This window comes from Gossypium hirsutum, chromosome A10 (assembly GCF_007990345.1).
Source record: "Gossypium hirsutum isolate 1008001.06 chromosome A10, Gossypium_hirsutum_v2.1, whole genome shotgun sequence".
NCBI lineage: Eukaryota > Viridiplantae > Streptophyta > Magnoliopsida > Malvales > Malvaceae > Gossypium > Gossypium hirsutum.
In genome coordinates, this window is record NC_053433.1 from 18,823,190 (window position 1) to 18,838,675 (window position 15,486).

Genomic DNA, 15,486 nt, shown 5'->3' on the forward strand with positions numbered 1-15,486 from the left:
CGAAATAGGCTTCTCCCTCCCTTCCTCTTGTTTTTATTATTTTTAACCATGAAAGATTGCAAGTGGTGGAATAGAAAGGGTTTCTCGGTGATGATGGAATACGATGACGAGTCCGACTTCCATTCTTTCAAATCGTGACGACAAATCGAGGCATTTGTCTGAGAGAAATCCATATTCTTTTTTTTTTAAATTAAAAAAAATGATCGTTTTTTTGTGCGAGGCATAATGAAGAAGAAGTAACAAAAAATCTGACCTTTTGTGATGATCAATCACCTCCTACTCATTCTGAATGCCAGTACAATGGTTTTATATTGGGTAAAGATTTTTAATAAAGAAACAGAAAGGTTTGATGAGGATTACCTGTGAATCTTTGTCTTACCTTTGATCTACTTTAGGGGTGTGTAATTTTTTATCTTAATTTTTGAAAGGAGTAAGTTGAGATTTTTTCATCTACTTATTAAATGTTTAATAAGTTTAAATTAACATTTTCGAGGATAAATATAATTAATTGGGGTAGTTTTTTAATTCATTGTAATTTGTAACAAGTAGTTTTGGTTTTTAGATTAAAAAATATTGTTGAGTAGAAGTTAAATTTTCTTGTTATTGATTTTGATTAAAAAAAAAGTGTTTTTGTCTCAATAAAAGAGGCTTATTTCTGAAATTATTTACAAAAATTGATCGTTTTTAAAAATAATAACAAGTTTAGGCTGAAAATTAAAAAATGTGCTAATAGGGACGTATTTTCAGAAGATAATTCAGAAAAATATTTTATGTCAGTGTTTTTTTTCTTTGTATTTGGTAAAAGTGCGCTGACAGAATTTTTTTTACTAAAAAGTGCTAACGTGTTTTTAGCTGTGTTTTCTTTTAACGGTTACCTCCAATGATTATTTAAAAATTTAACCATTAGGAAAATGAAAAAAGTAACCCTCAATCTATTTTTTCACATCAAATTTTATTAATTATATAAATTTCTCTCTCTATTTTTTTTGTTTGGATTATTAATTTTTTTTATATTTTCTAAGAAATTTGTTCATATTAGCAATAGTTTGACAATTAATTTATCTCTATGGTAAATATATCTCTGACTAAATGCAAATAGTAAACATTAATTTCATTTTTTTGTAATATTATTTAATTTTTTATTTCATTTTTATAATTTAATTAATATTTTTTATAATTTTTTTTATAATAGTCAATAGATTTAGTGTCACTAGGGTTTACAGGGCTTTGCTTGACACAAGAAAAAAAATATTAATGTAAAATATATTCATTTAATGTATTATTTTTTAAAAAAATTTTAAAAAAAGCCTTTATTGGTACCAAATTCATTTTTGTGTAACAACATTTTTAAAAAGTTAAAAAGCTTTTTATTTCATTTTAAAAGTCTTGTTAAATTAGGGCTTAGAAGCTCAGCATATGTCTATTGACCAATCTCAACGCTCAATGTATGGCATCGTTAAGTATAATTTGTGTGATAGTGTTGTTCTTTTACTTGAATAATAATTTAGATACTGATTTAAGTACTTTAAAAGATTAGTCTTTTCAAAATCTAATTAAATTTGTTGGTCCAACCGGGTTGTTGAATCAAGGTGTTTTATTTTTTATTTTTATGATTTTTTTAATAATTAATTTGATGGATTTAATTAAAAATTTGTGGTTTGACTAGTTTAAAAATTAGTTTTGATATAAATTATTTTTAAATTGTTTATTTTTTTAAAAAAATTTAACTCTTTTAGCTAATAAAAGATATCAACCTCATAAAGAAAATAATATTGTTGACCAAAAAACTATTTAAGTACAAAAATGTGAAAAAAAAAACATAGTTTATTTTAATAGAAAGAAGTTTAAATCAAGAGAAATAAATAATAAAATGTGAAAACATGATAATAAAAGATATTCATGCTGACATTAAAATAAAAATATAATAACAAATATTAATTAAAAAAACACATTCTATTATTTACTTGATTTGATTAATATATTATATAAAACATATTGGGCGTTATATATCATCCGGTCCAACTTTCACAAAAAATTGAGTTAAGATTAATGTCAGTTTATAAAAGCTAAGTTTAAAGTATCTCCTGATGGCACAGTCAAAATCTAGGAGAAAGGTGGAATCGATTACGCAGCTGTTAACAGTCCAGCTCCCTGGCGGCGAACGTGTGCTATTCCTTTTCACCATCAAGCAATTGGTTGCATCAGGCAAAACCGAGAGCTTTGGTGGAGACTTCCTCGTATTGGCTTACCGTGGTTCATCTTTCTTGGACCCGAAAGGAAAAGGTGGTTCGACTGGTTACGACAATGCAGTGGCCTTGCCTGCTGGTGGAAGAGGCGATGAGGAAGAATTGGCCAAGTAAAACAACAAGAGTGCTGCCAGTTCATCGGGGAAAATCACATTGAGTGTTACGAAAAGCAAGCCTGAGACTGGTGAAGTGATCGGTGTGTTTGAGAGCCTTCAGCCATCTGACACTGACTTGGGTGCCAAGACTCCTAAGGATGTGAAGATCACTGGTATCTGGTATGCTCAACTTGACTCACAGAGTGATTATTCTTTGTAATTTAAGGCCGCATGTTGCTAAAATTTCTTTTAATCCAATGATAAGCACACTGAGATCATTATCTTTTGTATTCATAATGTTGTTCGACCTGCCTTTGCATGTCCGACAAGTATTTTTACCTTGTAAAAATCGTGTCTATATTGAACATATGTCCAACACTTTTGACACTCTTAATACAAGTATTCCTGCTCCATAGCTAAGCAGCCCCAATTCCAAAATTGGATTACTCGCCAAATTATTAAACACATACACATCTTTATATTCATATCCTCGTCGGAGACTTGTTCAATATTTGAATACTACCCTTATGTCGTAAGTGTCCGTGCTTCATAGCTAAGTATAGATTCTATCCCCTTGCTTCATATACCAAAACGGAGTGGGTTGCTCACCAAATTACTAAACTTGTAGTCATCTTTTATCAAGTAATGACTAGAGTTGAAGAACAAACTTGTGAAAGTGATCAAAGTTCCGTGTGAAAATTTGCCAAATCATTGATTTTCTTTCTTCACAAACAATAACATGGATGATGGAACCGAAAACAAGCCCTCTTTTTTTTTTTTTTTCCATATTTGAATAAGTACTTAATCTTTAACTCCATTCAAATAAGTACTTAACCTTTGATTTATACCTAAAACTCTTAACATTTATCAATATTTCATTTGAAATAAAAACTAAATTAAATACAAATCTTGGTTAAACATCTTGTGTTGTAAGCCAATTTTGGCCCGTTTACACTTTAGGCCCAACATACATCAAACCCAATTACCCAAACCCCTTTTAAGACCCATTAAACCCAAACCCAATTAACATATCCCAAACCTAAATTATCAGCCCAAATTAAACAAACCCTAACGCACTAACATCAACCCACAACTTATTTTCAGAAATCAAAAATCCTAGCCCCTAACACCTAGGTGCGCCGCACCTAGGTCTGCCACCACCACCCACCGCCACCTGCTTCACCGCCACTTGCACCTGCAAAACTAGAGAAGAAAAGACAGTAATTAATAAAAAATTGATGCAAAATGGCTATAAAAAGCCAAACAAAAATTATTTGTGGGGGATTTTTTTGGGCAATGGGAAGAAATAAAAAGGCATTCGATTTCCTTTTTAGGAACAAAAAAAAACAGCAACTCTAGCAATATTATAGCACGAGAATAGCACCAAGACAAGCAACCAAAACACCAATATCATAATCAAAGGTCTAAGGTGATTTTAGTTTTTATTTTAGTTTTATTTTCGAATCTACTTCCTCATATATATACATGTATAAGAAAAATATATCAAAAAGATAGAAAACTAAAGAATTGGAAAATTTTCGTAAAAAAAAATAAATATAAGAAAAATATATCAAAAAAATAAAAAAGATAGAAAACTAAAGAATCAGAAAATTTTCGTTAAAAAAAATAAATACCTTTTAAATTTTTCGGCCACCGTGGCGGTGACCGGACGGAGTCTTCGCCGGAGTGCATACCTGCAGAGAGAAAACAAAAGGGGGAAAGGAAATTTTTTTTTAAAACAAGCTGGAAATGATTTTTTTTCCAAAATTTTTCCTTAGATAGCCTCCCAAAACGACGTCTTTTTGGGGGCTGCCTTTTAACCCCAAAACGACGTCATTTTGAGCCTTAACTCATGGCCGACCCGCGACCCGACCCGCTCCAACTTTAAGATCCGCGTGTTTTCATTGGAAGGGCTATTTGCGCATTTAGCCCCTCCATTTTTTTCTATTATGCAATTAAGTTTTAGTTGTTTTAAATTTTGACCTGAGATTTGTTGTGCTTTGTAATTCGGTCCCTCTGCTGCTGTGCGTTTTAGGCCGAATGGATTTATTGCATCATTGGTCCCTGTACTATTTTTCGCACATGTAATTTAATCCCTTTCCCTTTATTTCTTTTTAAATTGGCCCCAAAACTTCATTTTTGTTTCGAATTTAATCCTTTTTCCAGATTTAATTTGGTTTTTATATTATTTTTACCATTTTTTATTTTTAATATTATTTATTATTATATTTACTATTATCGTTATTATTATTATTAGTATACTTTTACTATTATTAGTATTATTTTTTTAGTTTCAATTAATACTTATATATATTTGTATATATTTATAGTTGTTTTTTTTAATTTTATTATTATATATTATGTATACATATTTAAATACTATATTATACACATATTCTTAATACCACGTTATATACATATTATTATATCTATTTTTATCCCTATTATATTTGTTATTAATATTAGTATAAATTTTATTATATGTGTATATATATACTTTTATATATATAGTATTATTTTTATATATTATTATATTTATTATTTTCACTATTGTTACTTATTATTTTATTTTAACATTATTATGTCAAACTTGGTATACATATGTCTTTTTGTACATATTGTCATTTTTGTTATATATATTATTTTATTATGGTATTAATACATTTTTATCCTTTTCTTTTATTGTAAATGTTATTTATAATTACTCTAATATCCTAATATTATATTATAATATTTTTTATTTTATTAATCACCTCATTATTTTGCATCGTTTATTTATTCACAAATTTTTGTCACAATAACATCATCCGTTTTTTTTGAAATATTTTTTTATTTCAAAAAAATAAGGCAATCTACCGATTTTAACATTAAGCTTGTGATTTCATCGCTATGTTGGGTGAATCACGTTGGCTCGTGTTAAAAACGGGACATCCTTCAAAAAAAAAAAACCTAAAACTTGAAATTTCTCATGTTTTGATCGGAGCACGATTAAACATTAAATTGAACTCGCATTTTTGAAAATTGAGACAACACATGTTTAATGAGATACCAATTTTGGGCATCGTGGGGGTGCTAATACCTTCCCCGTGTGTAACCGACTTTCAAACCCTATTTTTCTCTGAACTTTAACGTAGACCTAAACTCGTCTTTCTTTTTATCAAAAATAATTTTTTTTGTTAAAACGAAGATTTATTAGGTGTCCGATCACACCTAGGAAAAAGGATCGGTGGCGACTCCCTTTTCTTTTTTTAAAAAACCGAAATTCTATTTTCAAATATTCAAATAATCGCCAAAGCAAAAAAATTTTCACGTCGCTACAACTGGCGACTCCACTGGGGACCCATTCTTGAGAGTCGAGTCGAATTAAATGCGTGTTGTCAAAATTTTCAAATTTCGTTGTTCAAATTAATATTTAGTCGTGATCCTTAAATTTTGTTTTCAAAAATCATGCATTTGCATCATGTTGTAAATATTTTTCTAACTTGTTTTATCTTTTGTTTTTCAGCTCTAAGTTTTTATAGTTTTAGTTTCGTAGTTTTAAAATAAAATGAAAGGTTTGTGAGTTTCTCCCTACACACCGTGCACTTGCATTTTGCATAACATAAGCTCTCTACCCGGGCTCTGTCCGTTTAAGTGAAAGTAAACGCTATGCCTTCATGAGTTAACTCGTCCCTCCGCACAGGCTAGTGAATACTTTCCGGTTACATATGACTTATGCTTTCGTGAGTTAACTTGTCCCTCCGCATAGGCATAAGTAAATGTGATCCCTCGAATTGAACTTGTAAGCCTGTGATAGGCAATGACCGAGGCTTCGTATTAATCTTAGCAGATGACAGTACGGACAATTCGAGTACCTATCTAGAACCGAAACCACATATAGTGAACCATATGAGCCAACTAATTAGAGCCATGCCGAACCTCTGTCCATTAATAGTCACCGAAATAAGTACATAGGAGAAACGCCTCTTACTTTTTATTTCTTTTACATTTATACTTTGCAAAGGAATCGGGTCTATTGGACCGGGTAACTTAATTTTTTCATAGTTTTTCTTCAGTTCATATTTGTTATGATTACTAACCAAGGTTGTTTGTTTTTATTTTTATTTTTATTTTTCATCATGCATCATAGGCATCTTGATTAGGAAGGTGTTGATTAGAGATTGGTTGCCAAAAATGGGTTTTTGATGGAGGAGTCAATTACACAAGTGACCGAGAAAAATGCCGTGATTCGAGATTGGTCTTTGAAAACTCAAAAAGCGAAAGGGGACAGTTTAACGGAAGGATGTACCTCCAATCTTCCCGAGCAAGTAACTACAAATGTTCGTCAGAATAACCTCGAAGATATGACTCGGATTTGGAAACAGTGGGATTCAGACACTAGGGGCATCTTTACCGAAAAGTACGGTGATATAGCTCACTTGATCGCCGTCAACGTAGACGAACAACTGATTCAAGCCATGGTTCGATTCTGGGACCCAGCATACCAATGTTTCACTTTCAGTCAGGAAGATATGACTCCGACTATAGAAGAGTATGCTGTCTTGCTTCGCATTGACAATGTACAATTCAGCAAGATATATGTGAAAGAGCCCAAACCAATGACTTCAAGAAAAAGTTAGTGAGGTTAACGATAATGACTGATATGTGGGCTGAAAAACAAATAAAGAAAAAGAACGAAGTTAGTTGTGTTCCGTGGTTTTCTCTACGAGATTTAGTTCAAAACCATCCAGATATTGTGAAGAGGATTGATCTATTTGCTTTGGCCATTTACGGATTAATTGTTTTCCCAAAAGTTCTCGGGTATATAGAAGTCACGGTAGTGGATTTCTTCGAAAGATTGAAGCAAGGGATCTACCCCGTCCCGGCTATCTTGGCCGAGACTTTTAGATCTCTAAGTTGTTGTAGGAGGAAAGGGGAAGGACGTTTTATCAGATGCGCATAGTTACTTAATATCTGGATTCTAAGCCATTTCTGGAAAGTGGAGCACACACCTTTCCACATGTTTTCAAAAATATTCGCCCCATTGAAAGCTTACCTTGAGAAAGATTGGCCAAAGGACGTCACCGAATAGCATTGGGTTTCAGTTTTTTAGAACCTTCATACCGAAGATATAACCTGGAGAGCACCATGGATCCGTCCTTCAATTCTATTATACAAATGTGGAAGCCAAGATTGGGTGCATTTACTAGGATTATGGGGAGGAGTTGGATACACTCCGTTAATGGTTCAAAGACAGTTTGCTTCATGACAGTTCATACCCGCTACCGGAGGATTGGCACAATTAGAGTTCGCTTTTACGGGTGAAGGCTACATGAAAAGAGTCCGAGATACTGCAAAGTCTTGGAAGAAAATTCACCTAATGGAGTTAGCCCTTTATGCTGATACTATCACTCAAGATTATGACTTATGGAGAAAACGATGAGTGAATAGTCAACAAATCTCACCGACGAGTTACACTGTCCAGAATCCTTTCTCAGAAGAAATGCCATCCGAGCTGGAAGTAGCGAGACATGAATTCGAACGTGAAAAGGCCAAGCTGTTACAGGATATTAGTTCTCTTCAAGAGGAAAACTACCAGCTGAAGATCGATGTTCAAATTGAAGAATCCAAAACCATGAAAGTTCAAAAAGAAGCTGAGATCGTGAGAAACGACTTAAGGGACCTTCATTTGGAAAATAAAAATTAAGAAACACTATAAAAAATAGTGGTTTGGGCAAGTCGTCAGCAGAATGGAAGGAAGAAATTAGCAACATCAAAGGTAGGATGGAATTCTGGAAAGGGAAAGCAAAGAAAGAAGAGAAAAAAGCTGCGCGTGCTATGATAGAGTTAAGGAAGAAGAATGTTGAGTTTGAAACTGTGTCTGCAGAATTTGTGACTAGCCAGTCTAAACATCAAGAGCTAAGAGGGAAAGTACGAGATTTAGAAAAAACACTGCAAGCTCATCAGCAACAGTTGGATAATCTCCTGAAGGCCCTAGAAGAAAAGAATAGTCAGTACGACCGAGACACTCACACCTACGAAAGAGCTCTCCAAGAAAAGGAAATGCAACTCGACTTTTTGATCAATGAAATTCGCAAGGCGGCTATGCAAGTCGTGCAATCATCAGATGAAGCCGAAGCTCTCAGGTGCCAATTCCCTCCGAGTCAAAGATCAAGCATATCAGAATTCTTAAAACGAGTGAAGAAACAAGGCAATGTGGCTAGAAAATTTGTATAACTGTTGAATCAAAAATAGCGAAATGTTTTGTAATACTCTTTTGATTAATGAAATGCCTAAGTAGGGGCCATCTTGAAATCGACACCAAATTCTTGCACATTCATTCACAACTAACATTCATTTGACATTCATTCATTAATTCATTCATTGCATATACATATCTCCATAATCATTCACTAAGGCTAAAACCATATAATCCGCAGTTGCGACACTACAAGTTTGGAATCACGCCATTCTTATAGGACGCGTCGAAAAGATAAAATTATGGAAGCTGAGTTCAATGAGAGAATTGAAAGGATGGAAAGGACCCAAAGAGAATTGCAATAGCAGTTGACCAGATCTGATGTTAAGATTTCGAGAGGAATTGCTCGAGCAAAGAGATCAGATGGCCAAAATGATGGAGATGATGATAGTTTTGGTCAAAGGAAAAGGACCTATGCAGAGCCTTGATACTATGGAGCCTCAGCCAAGAACTAATCATGATCAGGATCCGCTCTATCCCCTAGGATTCACTCCACCTCATGGACATGTAATGTAAAGAGAATGTCCTCGAGGAGAACCTGTAAGCTTGGACCAACGACCCGTACCCCCTGCTCATTTGGGGCAAGGTATATTCGTATCGAACCCCGAAGCTAATTCTACTGATCCCAATGTTCCAGATTTGGATGATCCGGTAGAAATAACCAGGTTGAAAATGGATGATCGTGATGCCCAGGACAAGTATAGGAGCTTGGAAGAAAGGCTCAAGGCGATAGAAGGTGCTGAAACCTTCTCTGTACTAAGTGCCAAAGAGTTTAGTTTGGTGCCCGATCTGGTTCTGCCTCTAAAATTTAAAGTGCTAGATTTTGAAAAATATGATGGAACGAAATGTCCAAATGTGCACCTTGTCATGTTTTGCCGGAAGATGACTGGTTACGTGAATGAAGATAAATTGCTAATACACTGTTTCCAAGACAGCTTGGTTGGATCGACCCTTCGATGGTATAATAAACTTAGTAGAGAAAGGATCCGATCATGGAAAGACTTCGCGTTAGCATTTTGTGAACAATACAAGCATGTATCTAACATGGTGCCTGATCGACTAACTCTGAAGATGATGAAAAAGAAGTCGACGGAGACTTTTAAGCAATACGCGCAAAGGTGGAGAGATATCTCGGCTCAAGTAGAACCCCTATTGACTAAAACTGAAATAACGGTCCTCTTCATCAACACTTTGAAAGTACTGTTTTATGATAAGTTGGTAGGAAGTGCCACAAAAGACTTTGCAGATATTGTAATATCCGGGGAACTTATAGAAAATGTCATCAAAAGTGGAAGGATGGAAGGTTTCGAGAGCTCGAAAAGGGCAGCACCTGTAAAGAAAAAAGAGGCAGAAGCCCATATGGTGGGAACTAAGAGCCACCACACTTCTAATCCTTACCCAGTCTATCCACGACCTCGATATCGCCCACCTCCAAACTTTTATTATCCACCCCAAAGCCCTTACTATCAAGCACCTCCTCTTTACCCCGTCTACGCCACAGATAACCAAAGACCATTTGCCATGTTCCCACCAAATACCATGCCTGCTCAAAACCAACCCAAAAATGAACAAAGACTGACAAGATCCAATCCTGAAAAACCTCAGTTCACCTCTATTCCCATGTCATATGGAGAGCTGTACCCAAAACTATTGGAAAAACAATTAATATCTCCACATTACATGGCACCCCTGAAGCCTCCATACCCAAAATAGTACGATCCTAATACTAGTTGCATGTACCACGCTGGAAACCAGGGGCATTCTACAGAAAATTGTTTGGCCTTTAAAAGGAGGGTTCAAGGTCTTATTGATGCAGGCATTCTACGATTTGATGGTGTTGGCAATACAGCTGGAAATTCGCTCCCTAACCATACTGAAGGGAACGTGAGCGTGGTGACAAAAGAAGACAGTTGGCGTGCCAAAAGTTGTATTTTTGAAATAAAGACACAGCTGCGAAAGATTTTGGAGGTAATGGTTGAAAAGGGGTTATTCTGTCACCCCAATAGAATTTTCAAAGAAAGAAATACAAAAAGTCATTGTTTTTGTGAGTTTCATGAGATCGAGGGGCATGACATCCAGTCTTGTGAAGGATTCAGAAAACTACTTCAAGACATGATGGACAATAAGGAAGTCGAGATCTTTAACAAAATGAAAGAGGCCGATGAAGGAGAAGTATGCACTTCTGATAATCTATCATCGGATTTCCCTTATAGTGCCGATCGACCATTGGTGATTTATTAAGATGCAAAAAAGGAGCAAGTGAGACAAAAGATGATAGTTGAAGTACCATCTCCTTTCCTTTACAAAGACAACAAGGCAGTACCATGGAAATATGATGTCAACATTATCATACCTGAAGGTGAAAAATCCAAAGTCACAACCGAAAATGTTGGCGAAGTAGGACACTTCACTCGTAACGGGAGGTGTTACTCTAAAGTGGTCGAACTAATGAAGAAGACTAATGACTTGAAGCAGAAAGGAGATGCACCGATGCATGAGGCCGAGGTCGAACTTGAGACTTCGTCTGAACAAGAAGTTAAAAGGCCTGTGAATGAAGAGGAAGCACATGAATTCTTGAAGTTCAACAAACATAGTGAATATAACGTTGTGGAACAGTTAAGTAAACAACCGGCACGAATCTCGGTATTATCCCTGCTGTTGAATTCAGAGCCACATCGGAATGCTTTGCTGAAAGTGTTAAATCAAGCTTACGTGGCAAACAATATATCTGTCGAAAAGCTTGATAGGTGGGTGAATAACCTGAACACGGATAATTTTATTTCTTTCAGTGATGACGAAATACCGCCAAATGGTAGGGGCTCCGTAAAAGCATTACATATCACAACCCGTTGCAAGGGTTATATAATACCGAATGTGCTTATTGATAACGGGTCAGCACTTAATGTCATGCCTTTGGCCACGCTTTCTAGAATTCCAATTGATATATCCTATCGGAGGCCTTGTCACTCTACAGTAAGAGCATTCGATGGGACAAGACGAGAAGTCATGGGAAAAATTAAAATTCCTCTAGAAGTGGGTCCTTATATATATGACATCGACTTTTAGGTCATGGATATCACGTCTTCGTATAATTTCCTTTTAGGAAGGCCTTGGATCCACTCTGCTGGGGTAGTTCCTTCATCTCTCCATCAAAAAGTGAAGTTTATCATGGATGGTCTCTTGGTCACTATCGTGGGTGAGGAAGACATTGTCGCATCTATCTATGCTGAGACACCATACCTCTAAGTAAGCAATGATGCAGTAGAATGTTCCTTCCGTTCCTTTAAGTTCATCAATGCTACATTTGTTGCTGAAGGAAATAAAATTCCCATGCCTAAGCTGTCAAGAAATACCAAGATGGGAATTAAGCTGACTGTGGGAAAGGGAGCCCGAGCGAGGAAAGGTTTTGGAAGATATTAGTAAGGGATAGTTAGAGCTCTAAAACCAGTGCCCCATAAGGCTCGATATGGTTTAGAGTTCGAACTGGATATGCGACAAAGGCGGATTGCAAGAGCCTTAGGCCGAGAATTGGAATGGGAGCCCATAACATACCCTCCTTTGTCAAAAACATTTACATCTGTAGGAATGATATACTCCGGACAAGATAATCCACGAAGCACGCTGTTATTAATTGAAAGGGGTCCTCAGAATGTCAGTATAAATGTCATTGAAAAAGAAAATGATGCAATTAAAGATGTCTCAATGATATGCCCTTGTCCTCCTGGATTCTTTTTGAACAATTGGATTGCTGTGGATCTCCTTGTAGTTTTTAAGTCTTCTCCAGAGTAATACTCAATGTTAACACTCTCCTTTTTGTGTGTCCCTAAGTAATAGTAGGGATTCTTTTGTAAGAGCTTATGATTTGCTCTTTATCATTTAAATGAACATTAATGAAGATGCATTTTGTCATGGTCTTTTCATCCTCACTAACTTCATAATTTTTTCCCTTTTCTCACAGCCTGTCATTGTATATATCTCACATCATGCCATAATATTATGCTTGTTGGTCCCAATACTTTGATGCTTCTTTATAGTTTTATTTTCCATTCAACTTTCAAGTGCTCAGATATCAACGATATGAACAAACCAGTTACAAATCTTGAAATCGATTTTGAGAAAGCTATTTGTTTAGGAGAGTTCGAAACTAAGGAAAATGTTGAAGACTATGTCTCGTCTCATGACTTACTAAGAATGGTAGAACAAGAAGATAAACAGATTCTACCTCATTAAGAATCTGTTGAGATAATAAATTTGGGAAATGAAGAAAAGAGGCAAGAAGTGAAGATTAGGACCTTCATTTCAGATAACACGAGACATGATTTGATCGATTTGCTTCATGAGTACAAACATGTATTTGCATGGTCGTATCAGGACATGCCAGGATTGGATGAGGATGCAGTGGTCCATAGACTCCCACTGAAACTAGAATGCAAACCCATTCAATAGAAGCTAAAACGAATGAGACCTGAAATGCTGTTAAAAATAAAAGAAGAAGTCAAGAAACAATTCGATGTTGGCTTCCTACAAGTCTCCAAGTACCCACAATAGGTAGCTAACATAGTCCCAGTACCGAAAAAAGACGGCAAGGTACGAATATGTGTAGATTATCGCGATCTGAATCGAGCAAGTCCTAAAGATAATTTTCCCTTGCCACACATCGATACATTGGTGGATAACACAACCAAACATTCATTGTTTTCGTTCATGGATGAATTCTCGGGTTATAATCAGATAAAGATGGCTCCTGAGTATATGGAGAAAACTACTTTCGTAACGATGTAAGGAACATTCTATTATAAGGTGATGCCGTTCGGATTAAAGAATGCTGGGATAATATATCAGAGGGCCATTGTGATGTTGTTTCATGACATGATGCACAAAGAAATAGAAGTCTACGTCGATGATATGATCACCAAATCCAAGGGAGAAATAGAGCATGTTGGGAACCTCAGGAAGTTGTTCGAAAGACTGAGAAAGTTCCAACTAAAGCTTAATCCAGCCAAATGTACGTTTGGGGCTACCTCAGGAAAATTGCTAGGCTTCATCGTCAGCAAGAGAGGCATTGAAGTTGATCCAGATAAAATAAAAGCCGTACAAGAATTACTGCCTCCGCGCGCAAAAAGAAGTCATGATTTTTAGGAAGGTTGAATTACATCGCTTGATTCATTGCTCAACTCATCAACCAGTGTGACCCAATTTTTTGACTCATTCGAAAACATAACCCGAAAGAATAGGACGAGGAATACCAAGTGGCTTTTGACAAGATAAAACAGTATTTGTCTAGTCCCCTAGTACTAGTATCTCCAACTCCAAGAAGACTATTAATATTGTATCTGACTGTGTTCGAAAATTCAATGGGTTGTGTACTGGGGCAACATGATGAGTCAGGAAAGAAAGAAAAGGCGATTTACTACCTCAGCAAAAAGTTCACAGAGTATGAGGCAAAGTATTCGTCAATTGAAAAATTCTGTTGTGTATTGGTTTGGGTAGCTCGAATACTCAGGCAATATATGTTGATCATACGACATGGTTAATTTCGAAGTTGGACCCAATAAGGTACATGATGGAATCACCTGCACTCTCAAGAAGAATGGCACAGTGGTAGATCCTACTATCAGAGTACGACATCGTCTATGTGCGTCAAAAGTCGATAAAAGGAGGTGCAATAGCTGATTTCTTAGCAACTCGAACAATGGAAGAATACTAGCCATTGAGATTTGATTTCCCAGATGAAGACTTGATGTGTATTACGGGAATAGAATGTGAGTCATCCAAAGAGAAGTCATGGAAGATGAGCTTTAATGGTGCATCAAATACATTGGGGCTTGGGATTGGAGCAGTCTCAGTATCACCAGAAGGGAACCATTATCCCTTCACTGCCAGGCTGAATTTCTTCTGTACTAATAAAATAGCGAAATATGAGGCCTGTATCATGGGACTTCGTACAGCTATTGAATGAAATGTCGAAATCTTAGAGGTGTATGGGGACTCAGCATTGGTGATATACCAAATCCGTGGAGATTGGGAAATGAGAGATTCAAAATTAGTTAAATACAACGATCTAGTGGCAGGACTGGTTAAAGAATTGAAAGAAATAACTTTTAATTACTTCCCATGAGAAGAAAACCAATTGGCTAATGCCTTGGCCACTTTGGCTTCAATGTTCAAAGCGAACAGAGAAACAAAAATAATGCCTCTTCAAATGAGCATATATGAAGTCGCTGCACATTGTTTCAGCATTGAGAAAGAGCCAGATGGACGGCCATGGTTCCATGATATTTTAGAATATGTCAAGAATCAAAAGTATCCCGAACAAGCAAATGAGAACGATAAAAGAACAATCAGAAGAATGGTAGTAGGATTTGTTCTTGATGAGGACATCCTATACAAAAGAGGAAAAGATCAACTGCTCTTGAGATGCGTAGATGATATTGAAGCTAGAAAAATACTTGAAGATGTCCATGAAGGAATTTGTGGGACGCATGCCAATGGTTTCACTATGGCCAGGAAGATTATGAAACTCGGTTACTACTGGCTGACGATGGAAAGCAACTGTATTAGTTATGCACGAAAGTGCCACAAATGTCAAATTTATGGCGATAAAATTCATGCAGCCCCTTCGCCCCTTCATGTCATGACTTCTCCGTGACCTTTTTCTATGTGGGGCATGGATGTTATAGGGCCAATTTCCCCAAAAGCTTCTAATGGACACCGATTTATTTTTTTGGTTATTGATTACTTCATAAAATGGATAGAAGCCGCTTCGTTTGCTAATGTGACGAAGACTGCAGTTTGCAGGTTTTTGAAAAAGGAAATTATTTGTCGGTATGGTTTGCCTAAAAGAATCATTTCAGATAACGCCTTGAATCTGAACAACAAGATGATGAAGGAATTGTGTGAGCAATTT

General features: G+C 35.9%; 2 non-coding genes and 1 pseudogene across 2 annotated transcripts; all 3 read left to right on the forward strand.

The window, feature by feature from the left end:
- Window positions 1–82: 82 nt before the first annotated feature.
- On the forward strand, window positions 83–167 carry LOC121208835 (small nucleolar RNA SNOR75). Its single transcript, XR_005903959.1, has one exon. It is a non-coding gene; the product is annotated as a small nucleolar RNA SNOR75 (small nucleolar RNA).
- Window positions 168–217: 50 nt separating this feature from the next.
- On the forward strand, window positions 218–289 carry LOC121208808 (small nucleolar RNA Z105). Its single transcript, XR_005903931.1, has one exon. It is a non-coding gene; the product is annotated as a small nucleolar RNA Z105 (small nucleolar RNA).
- An 11-nt stretch (window positions 290–300) lies between these two features.
- LOC107895759 (oxygen-evolving enhancer protein 1, chloroplastic-like) lies at window positions 301–2,603 on the forward strand (annotated as a pseudogene).
- The last annotated feature ends 12,883 nt before the right edge of the window (window positions 2,604–15,486 follow it).